Source organism: Halichoerus grypus, chromosome 4, assembly GCF_964656455.1.
Source record: "Halichoerus grypus chromosome 4, mHalGry1.hap1.1, whole genome shotgun sequence".
Lineage (NCBI taxonomy): Eukaryota > Metazoa > Chordata > Mammalia > Carnivora > Phocidae > Halichoerus > Halichoerus grypus.
In genome coordinates, this window is record NC_135715.1 from 79,069,232 (window position 1) to 79,079,966 (window position 10,735).

General features: G+C 38.4%; 1 pseudogene; it reads right to left on the reverse strand.

Moving 5' to 3' along the window:
- Nucleotides 1–9,022: 9,022 nt before the first annotated feature.
- On the reverse strand, nt 9,023–9,730 carry LOC118538859 (high mobility group protein B2 pseudogene; annotated as a pseudogene).
- Nucleotides 9,731–10,735: the final 1,005 nt, after the last annotated feature.

The window sequence follows — 10,735 nt, forward strand, 5'->3', positions numbered from 1 at the left end:
AAAAGGCTTTTTAAAAAAATTAACAGACCATTTTTTAGGGCAGTTTTAGGTTTGCAGAAAAATTGAGCAGAAAGTAGAATTCCCATATGCCCCCCCCCAACCCCCTATATATAGTTTCTCCTATTATTAACACCTTGCTTTAGTATGGTATGTTGATTAAAATCAGAGAACCTAAACTAACATATCATTATCACCCGAAGTCCATAGTTTGCATTAGGGCTCACTCTTGGTATTGTACATTGGGTGGGTTTTGACAAATGTTTAATGACATGTGTCCACCATTATAGTATCATATAGAATAGTTTCACTGCCCTAAAAATCCCCTATGCTTTACCTATTTGCCCTTTCCCCTCCCCAAACGCTTGGCAACCACTGACATTTTAACCGTCTCCATAGTTTTGCCTTTTCCAAAATGTCATATAGTTTAGAATCATACAGTATATAGCCTTTTCAAATTGGCTTCTTTCACTTTGTAATATGCATTTAAGTTTCCTCCATGTCTTTTCATGACTTTTCATCTATTTTAGCACTAAATAATATTCCCTTGTCTGGAGACACCATGTTTGTTTATTCATTCACCTACTGAAGGACATCTTGGTTGCTTCCGAGTTTTGACAGTTATGAATAAAAATGCTATTAACATCTGTGCATAGGTTTTTTTGTGGGCATAGGTTTTTAGCTCTTTTTGGTAAATACCAAGAGTGCAATTGCTAGACTGTATGGTAAGACAATGTTTAGTTCTGTGAGGACCTGCCAAACTGTCTTCCAAAGTGGCTACACCATTTTGCATTCCCATCAGCGAGGAGTGAGAGTTCCTGTTGCCCCATATCCTTGCCAGTGTTTGGTCCTTTCATTATTGTGTATTTTAGCCATTCTAATAAGTGTGTAGTGGTATCTCATTGTTGTTTTAATTTGCATTTCCTGATGACATATGATGTGGAGCATTGTTTTGTATGCTTATTTGCCATGTATATATCTTCTTTGGTGAGGTGTCTTGTTCAGATCTTTTGCCCATTGAAAAAATTGAGTTGTTTGTTTTCTTATTGTTGAGTTTTAAGAGACTGTGCATATTTTAAGAGACTGTGCATACAGTCCTTTATCAAATATGTGCTTTGCAAATATTTTCTCCCAATCTGTGGTTTGTCTTTCATTCAGTTTTTTATTTTAATGAAGTTCAACTTACCAATTTTTTCTTTCATGGATTGTGCTTTTGGTGTTGTATCTAAAAAGTCATCATCAAACCTAAGATTTCCTCTAGATAAACTCCTACATTATCTTATTATTTTAATTAATCTCTACACCCAATGTGGGTCCCAAACTCACAATCCCAAGATCAAGAGTCACATGCTGCACCAGCTGAGCCAGCCAGGCACCCCCAAAAGTAGGTTTTGTATTTTTTTATCCACTCTGATAATCTCTGCCTTTTAATTGGTCTATTTAGACCATTCACATTTAAGTTGATATTGGTATAGTGGATTTAATATCTAATATTTGTAACTATTTTCTATTTATTGCTTTTTGTTTTTATTTTTGATCTTCCACTCTTTTCCTGTCTTCTCTGGTTTTATTTTATTTTTTTAATATACATAATTTTATAACAAAAATTTTTTTAATTCTATTTTATTATGTTATGTTAATCACCATACATTACATCATTAGTTTTTGATGTAGTGTTCCATGATTCATTGTTTGCATATAACACCCAGTGCTCCATTCAATACGTGCCCTCTTTAATATCCATCACCAGGCTAACCCATCCCCCCACCCCCTCCCCTCTAGAACCTTCAGTTTGTTTCTCAGAGTCCATAGTCTCTCATGGTTCGTCTCCCCCTCTGACTTCCCCCCCTTCATTTTTCCCTTCCTACTATCTTCTTTTTTTTTTTTAACATATAATGTATTATCTGTTTCAGAGGTACAGGTCTGTGATTCATCAGTCTTACACAATTCACAGCGCTCACCATAGCATATACCCTCCCCAGTGCCTATCACCCAGCCACCCATCCATCCCACCACTCCAGCAACCCTCAGTTTGTTTCCTGAGATTAAGAATTCCTCATATCAGTGAGATCATATGATACATGTCTTTCTCTGATTGACTTATTTCGCTTAGCATAATACCCTCTAGTTCCATCCACGTCGTCGCAAATGGCAAGACTTCGCGTTTTTTTTTTGATGGCTGCATAATATTCCATTGTATATATATACCACATCTTCTTTATCCATTCGTCTGTTGATGGACATCTTGGCTCTTTCCATAGTTTGGCTATTGTGGACGTTGCTGTTATAAACATCGGAGTGCACGTACCCCTTTGGATCACTACATTTGTATCTTTGGGGTAAATGCCCAGTAGTGCAATTGCTGGGTCATAGGGTAGCTCTATTTTTAACTTTTTGAGGAATCTCCATACTGTTTTCCAGAGTGCCTGCACCAGCTTGCATTCCCACCAACAGTGTAAGAGGGTTCCCCTTTCTCTGCATCCTCACCAACATCTGTCGTTTCCTGACTTGTTAATTTTAGCCATTCTGACTGGTGTGAGGTGGTATCTCACTGATGTTTTGATTTGGATTTCCCTGATGCTGAGCGATGTTGAGCACTTTTTCATGTGTCTGTTGGCCATTTGGATGTTTTCTTTGGAAAAATGTCTGTTCATGTCTTCTGCCCATTTCTTGATTGGATCATTTGTTCTTTGGATGTTGAGTTTGATAAGTTCTTTATAGATTTTGGATACTAGCCCTTTATCTGATATTTCATTTGCAAATATCTTCTCCAATTCTGTTGGTTGTTTTTTGGTTGTGTTGACTGTTTCTATTGCTGTGCAAAAGCTTTTATCTTGATGAAGTCCCAATAGTTCATTTTTGCCCTTGTTTCCCTTGCCTTTGGCAATGTTTCTAGGAAGAAGTTGCTGTGGCTGAGGTCGAAGAAGTTGCTGCCTGTGTTCTCCTCTAGGATTTTGATGGACTCCTGTCTCACATTGAGGTATTTCACCCATTTTGAGTTTATTTTTGTGTGTGGTGTAAGGAAATGGTCCAGTTTCATTCTTCTGCATGTGGCTGTCCAATTTTCCCAACACCATTTGTTGAAGAGACTGTCTTTTTTCCATTGGACATTCTTTCCTGCTTTGTTGAAGATTAGTTGATCATAGAGTTGAAGGTCCATTTCTGGGTTCTCTATTCTGTTCCATTGATCTATGTGTCTGTTTTTGTGCCAGTACCATACTGTCTTGATGATTCCAGCTTTGTAATAGAGCTGGAAGTCCGGAATTGTGATGCCAACAGCTTTGCTTTTCTTTTTCAATATTCCTCTGGCTACTCAGGGTCTTTTCTGGTTCCATACAAATTTTAGGATTATTTGTTCCATTTCTTTGAAAAAAGTGGATGGTATTTTGATAGGGATTGCATTAAATGTGTAGATTGTTCTAGGTAACATTGACCTCTTCACAATATTTGTTCTTCCAATCCATGAGCATGGAACGTTTTTCCATTTCTTTGTGTCTTCCTCAATTTCTTTCATGAGTATTTTATAGTTTTCTGAGTGCAGATTCTGTGCCTCTTTGGTTAGATTTAGTCCTACGTATCTTATGGTTTTGGGTGCAATTGTAAATGGGATTGACTCTTTAATTTCTCTTTCTTCTGTCTTGTTGTTGGTGTATAGAAATGCAACTGATTTCTGTGCATTGATTTTATATCCTGTCACTTGACTGAATTCCTGTATGAGTTCTCGCAGTTTTGGGGTGGAGTCTTTGGGGTTTTCCACATAAAGTATCATATCATCTGCAAAGAGTGAGAGTTTGACTTCTTCTTTGCCAATTCTGATGCCTTTTATTTCTTTTTGTTGTCTGATTGCTGTGGCTAGGACTTCTAGTACTATGTTGAATAGCAGTGGTGATAGTGGACATCCCTGCCATGTTCCTGACCTTAGGGGGAAAGCTTTCAATTTTTCCCCATTGAGAATGATATTCGCTGTGGGTTTTTCATAGTTGGCTTTTATGATATTGAGATATGTACCCTCTATCCCTACACTCTGAAGAGTTTTGATCAAGAAAGGATGCTGTACTTTGTCAAATGCTTTTTCTGCATCTATTAAGAGGATCGTGCGGTTCTTGTTCTTTCTTTTATTAATGTATTGTATCACATTGATTGATTTGCAGATGTTGAGCCAAACTTGCAGCCCAGGAATAAATCCCACTTGGTCATGGTGAATAATCCTTTTAATGTACTGTTGGATCCTATTGGCTAGTATTTTGGTGAGAATTTTTAAGTCCATGTTCATCAGGGATATTGGTCTGTAATTCTCTTTTTTGATGGGGTCTTTGTCTGATTTTGGGATCAAGGTAATGCTGGCCTCATAAAACGAGTTTGGAAGTTTTCCTTCCATTTCTATTTTTTGGAACAGTTTCAGAATAGGTATTAATTCTTCTTTAAATTTTTGGTAGAATTCCCCTGGGAAGCCATCTGGCCTGGGCTTTTGTTTGTTGTGAGATTTTTGATTACTGCTTCAATTTCCTCAGCGGTTATAGGTCTGCTCAGGTTTTCTATTTCTTCCTGGTTCAGTTTTGGTAGTTTATACATCTCTAGGAATGCATCCATTTCTTCCAGATTATCTAATTTGCTGGCATATAGTTACTAATAATATGTTCTATAATTGTTTGTATTTCTTTGGTGTTGGTTGTGATCTCTCCTCTTTCATTCATGATTTTATTTATTTGGGTCATTTCTCTTTTCTTTTTGATAAGTCTGGCCAGGGGTTTATCAATCTTATTAATTCTTTCAAAGAACCAGCTCCTAGTTTCGTTGATCTCTTCTGTTCTTTTGGTTTCTATTTCATTGATTTCTGCTCTGATCTTTATTATTTCTCTTCTCCTGCTGGGTTTAGGCTTTATTTGCTGTTCTTTCTCCAGCTCCTTTAGGTGTAGGGTTAGGTTGTGTATTTGAGACCTTTCTTGTTTCTTGAGAAAGGCTTGTATTGCTATATACTTTCTTCTTAGGACTGCCTTTGCTGCATCCCAAAGACTTTGAACAGTTGTGTTTTCATTTTCATTTGTTTCCATGAATTTTTTTAATTCTTCTTTAATTTCCTGGTTGACCCATTCATTCTTTAGCAGGATGCTCTTTAACCTCCATGTATTTGAGTTCTTTCCGACTTTCCTCTTGTGATTGAGTTCTAGTTTCAAAGCACTATGGTCCAAAAATATGCAGGGAATGATCCCAATCTTTTGGTACCGGTTGAGACCTGATTTGTGACCTAGGATTTGATCTATTCTGGAGAATGTTCCATGGGCACTAGAGAAGAATGTGTATTCTGTTGCTTTGCAATGGAATGTTCTGAATATACCTGTGAAGTCCATTTGGTCCAGTGTGTCATTTAAAGTCTTTATTTCCTTGTTGATTTTTTGCTTAGATGATCTGTTCATTTCAGTGAGGGGGGTGTGAAAGTCCCCTACTATTATTGTATTGTTATTGATGTGTTTCTTTGATTTTGTTATTAATTGGCTTATATAATTGGCTGCTCCCATGTTAGGGGCATAGATATTTACAATTGTTAGATATTCTTGTTGGATAGACCCTTTAAGTAGGATATAGTGTCCTTCCTCATCTCTTATTATAGTTTTTGTTTAAAATCTAATTTGTCTGATATAAGGATTGCCACCCCAGCTTTCTTTTGGTGTCAGTTAGCATGGTAAATGGTTTTCCACCCTCTCTTTTTCAATCTGGAGGTGTCTTTGGGTCTAAAATGAGTCTCTTGCAGACAGCATATTGGTGGGTCTTGTTTTTTTATCCAATCTGATAGCCTGTGTCTTTTGATTGGGGCATTTAACCCATTTACATTCAGGGTAACTATTGAAAGATAGGAATTTAGTGCCATTGTATTGCCTGTAAGGTGACTGTTACTGTATATTGTCTGTGTTCCTTTCTGGTCTGTGTTACTTTTAGGCTCTCTCTTTGCTTAGAGGACCCCTTTCAATATTTCCTGTAGGGTTGGTTTCGTGTTTGCAAATTCTTTTAGTTTTTGTTTGTCCTGGAAGCTTTTTATCTGTCCTTCTATTTTCAGTGACAGCCTGGCTGGATATAGTATTCTTGGCTGCATATTTTTCTCGTTTAGTGCTCTAAATATATCATGCCAGTCCTTTCTGGCCTGCCAGGTCTCTTTGGATCGGTCTGTTGCCAATCTAATGTTTCTACCATTGTAGGTTACAGACCTCTTGTCCCAAGCTGCTTTCAGGATTTTTTCTGTCTCTGAGACTCGTAAGTTTTACTATTAGATATTAGATACTATTAGATCTATTTTTATTGGTTTTGAGGGGGGTTCTCTGTGCCTCCTAGGTTTTGATGCCTGTCTCCTTCCCCAAATTAGGGAAGTTCTCTGCTATAATTTGCTCCAATATACCTTCTACCTCTCTCTCTCCTTCTTCTTCTGGGATCCCAATTATTTAATATTGTTTCATCTTATGGTATCACTTATCTCTCAAATTCTGCCCTCGTGATCCAGTAGTTGTTTATCTCTTTTTTCTCAGCTTCTTTATTCTCCATCATTTGGTCTTCTATATCACTGATTCTCTCTTCTGCCTCATTTATCCTAGCAGTTAGAGCCTCCATTTTTTATTGCACCTCATTAATAGCCTTTTTGATTTCGACTTGGTTAGATTTTAGTTCTTTTACTTCTCCAGAAAGGGTTTCTCTAATATCTTCCATGCTTTTTTCAAGCCCAGCTAGTATCTTTATAATTGTCATTCTGAACTCTAGTTCCAACATCTTACTAATGTCCGTATTGATATGGTCCCTGGCAGTCAGTACTGCCTCTTGTTCTTTTTTCTGAGATGAGTTTTTCCATCTTGTCATTTTGTCCAGAGGAGAACAGATGAATGAGAGAACAAAATGCTAACAGGGTAGCAACAGCCCCAGAAAAATATACACTAAACAAATCAGAAGAGACCTGAAACCAGGGTAAAAGAAAGGGAAAGAAAGAAAAAAGAAAAACAAAAACAAAAACGAAAGAAAAGAAAAAGAAAAAAAAAGAATATGATCAAATATGATCAGGCTGGTGAATAGATCAGTGCCACACATTAGATTTTGGGCATATTTTGGTCTGTTAGAAGAAAGTGCCTCCCAAAATTTTAAAGAAAGAAAAACTTATATATGTACTAAAATAAGGGTAAATACAATGAAAGGATAGAATATGATTGTAAAGATGACAATTATAAGATTTTATAAAAGGAATTGATAAGAAGTTGGTTGAAAAAAGAAAGAGGAGAAATTAAAAAAAGGGGGGGGAGAGAATGTGATCAGGCAGGAGACTAGAACAAAGCCATACACTAGAGATTTAGGGTATATTTTGGTCTGTTAGAAGAAACTATATCCCAAAATTTTAAAGAGAGAACAACTTATATATATATATACCAAAAATAGGGTTAACTACAATGAAGGGATAGAATATGACTCTAAAAATGAAAAATAAAAAAGATTTTTAAAAAAGGGATTGATAAGATGTTGGTTGAAAAAGGGAAAAATGAAAATTTTTAAAAAATAGAAAAAGAAAAAAAAGAAAATTTAAAAAATTAACTTTGAAAGACTTAAGAATCATGGGGAAAAAAGCCATGAATTCTATGTGCGGTATTCCCCTAGCGCTGGAGTTCTGCCATTCTCATTGATGGGTAAACTTGGTCTTGGCTGGCTGTTCTTGCTGATTTTCTGGGGGAGGGGCCTGTTGCCATGGTTCCCAAATGTCTTTGCTGAAGGCGGAATTGCCCCGCCCTTGCCCGGTTCGGGCTAAGTAATCTGCTCGGGTTTGCTCTCGGGAGCTTTTGTTCCCTGCAAGCTTTCCGTACAGCTTTGGAGGACGAGAGTGAAAATGGCGGCCTCCCAACCTCCGCCCCGGAGGAGCCGAGAACTCGGGGCCCCGCTCCTCAGTGAGCCCCCAGAGAAAAGCAATCACTCCCATCTCCCCGGTCTCCGGCCACTCTCCGTGCTCACCCGGCCTGTGGCCCAGCATTTCTGTCTCTGGCACCCGACTTGGTGTGGAGTCTCCAAACCCAGCAGATCCCTGTGGTGCACTCTCGTGCCGCTCCTCCCCGGGGGAGGAAGGAGAGTCTCCCCGGATCTGCTGCTTGTTGGGTCCCTGCTGGAGGAGCAGTGGCCTGACTGTGCCGTGGATCACGGTTCATGGCAACCCCGAGCTGAGAGCCCGCACCTCGGCTCCATCTCTGCAGCCGGCTTCCCTGCTTTGATACCTGGGAGCTCTGCCGCACTCAGGCACCCCCGGTCTTTCTGTGACCCCGAGGGTCCTGAGACCACACTGTCCCAGCGAGGGTTCCACCCCCCACTTAGCCACTGGAGTGACGTCCCTCAGCGGAGCCAACTTCTAAAAGTTCTGATTTTGTGCTCTGCGGCTCTATCACTTGCGGGTAGCAGCTGACGGAGGCCCCCTCCCCCACTGTCTATCCTCCAGAATATCGCCTCGGATTCACTTCTCCGCATGTCCTACCTTCCAGAAAGTGGTCGCTTTTCTGTTCAAAGAGTTGCTGCTCTTCTTTTCTTCGATCTCCTGTTGAGTTCGTAGGTGTTCAGAATGGTTTGATCCCTATCCAGCTGAATTCCTGGGACCAGATGAAATTTAGGTCTCCTACTCCTCTGCCATCCTGCTCCTCCCCCCATTTTTTTTAAAAAACAAAATGCAACATTCTAAAAACCCAAAATTTACTATTGATACTAATTCCTACAAGTTTGCTGTGCTACAATACACAAGTCAAGAAATTAAAACCATTAAATATTTAGAAACATTCAACATCAGAAGCTTTAAAATCTAACTGTATGTAGTAGCCCCTCAAAAAGCTACAACCTGCATTTTTAAAAAAGTATTTTCTCTACAAAGGATCTTATCAGCTACACAAAAATCTATACAGTTTTTATATTGAAGCTAATATTGAGCTGCACTTGAATTCACATTCTTAGCAAAACAATTGCCTGAGCACACATGCACACTCCACACATATCATTACAGGATAGCCATTTATTCTTCTCCTCCTCTTCCTCATCATCTTCATCTTCTTCCTCCTCTTCCTCTTCCTGCTCATCCTCTGGTTCATTCTTTTCTTTGAACCTGTTGGCCTGCCAGGACCCTTCTTTCCCGCTTCACTTTTGCCCTTGGCATGATAATGTAGCAATATCCTTTTCATATTTCTCCTTTAGCTTAGCTGCTTTCTGTTCATATGGTTGTTTATCTTCCACTAACTGTTCAGACCATATCTCACCCAATTTTCTTTGCAGCATCCCCAATGGATAAACCAGGGTGTTCACTTTTGATCTTTGGGCAATGTTCAGAGCAAAACAGGAAGAAAGCAGATGGATGCCTTTTAGGAGCATTGGGATTTTTTTCTTTCCCTTCTTGTCACCTTTGGGAGGAACATAATTTTTCATCTCCCTGTCATAGCAAGCTTTGTCACTTTTTGCCATATCTTCAAATTTCGACTTTTCCTTTGCAAACATCGTCTTCCATCTCTCCGAACATTTCTTGGAGAATTCAGCGAAATTGACGGAAGAGTCTGGGTGTTTCTTTTTGTGCTCTTCTCAGCAGGTCTGCACGAAGAAAGAGTATGAGGACATCTTGCCCCACGGCTCGTTGGGGTCTCCTTTACCCATGGTGACAGACGGTGTCTACCTGGTGGTGGCTTTTCCTCAGAGTCCTGCAGAGAGGCCTGATCCAACAGAGACGCTTCCTTCCCCAGGCTCCAGCATGAACTGGATTATCTGTATTCTCTGGCTTTAATTGAGCATTTTATATGATTACACCTTTTCTCTTCAGCATATCAACTATACTACTTTTTTTTTTTTTTTTTTTTGCTTTTTTTTAGTGATTGCTCTTAGGTGTGCAAATACAATTTCAACTAATATAAGTAAACTTTCAAATGACCATTTCAAATATCCACTTCATGGATAGTTTACATACCTCATATCAGAGTATTACACATTATCAACAGATCATCATATCAGAGTATTACAAGAGTTGTTACACATTTCACTTATACATAACTGAACAATTGTTGCAATTATTGTTTTGATCAAACTCTTTTCTGTTAGATCAATTAAGAATAATAAAAATAAAAGATCATATTTTACCCTCATTTTTGCCTTTTACCCTCATTTATGTCTTCTGTAATGCTCTTCCATTCTTTATGTAGATCCAGGGTTCTGGTCTATATCATCTTCCTTCTCTGTGAAGAATTTCTTTTAACATTTCTTGCAAAGAAGATCTGTTGACAAATTCTCTCAATTTTTGTTTGAGGAAGTCTTTATTTCTTTTACTTTGTTTTGTTCTTTTTCCCTCCACTTTAAAATATTTTTATTTTTCTTTGTGATAAAATACATGATATAAAATTTATAATTTAAACATTTTAAAGTGTACATTTCAGTGGCATTCAGTATATTCATATGGTAGCTCAGTCATTCTCTTTTCCCCCATCCATATTCATAAATTGTTTCATCTTCCCAAACTGAAACTCCATACCCATTAAACAATAACTCCCCAGTCTTCCTCCACCCACCTCCTGGCAACCACCATTCCACTTTCTATCTCTATTAATCTGACTACTCTAGGTGCCTCATAAAATGGAATCAGGAAGTATTTGTATTTTTCCTTTGCTTTTGAAGAATTTAGCTGATAGAGAATCCCAGGTTGGTAAGGTTTTTTTTTTTTTTTTTTCCAACACTTTATTTCACTCTGCCCTCTTATTACCTGCATTGT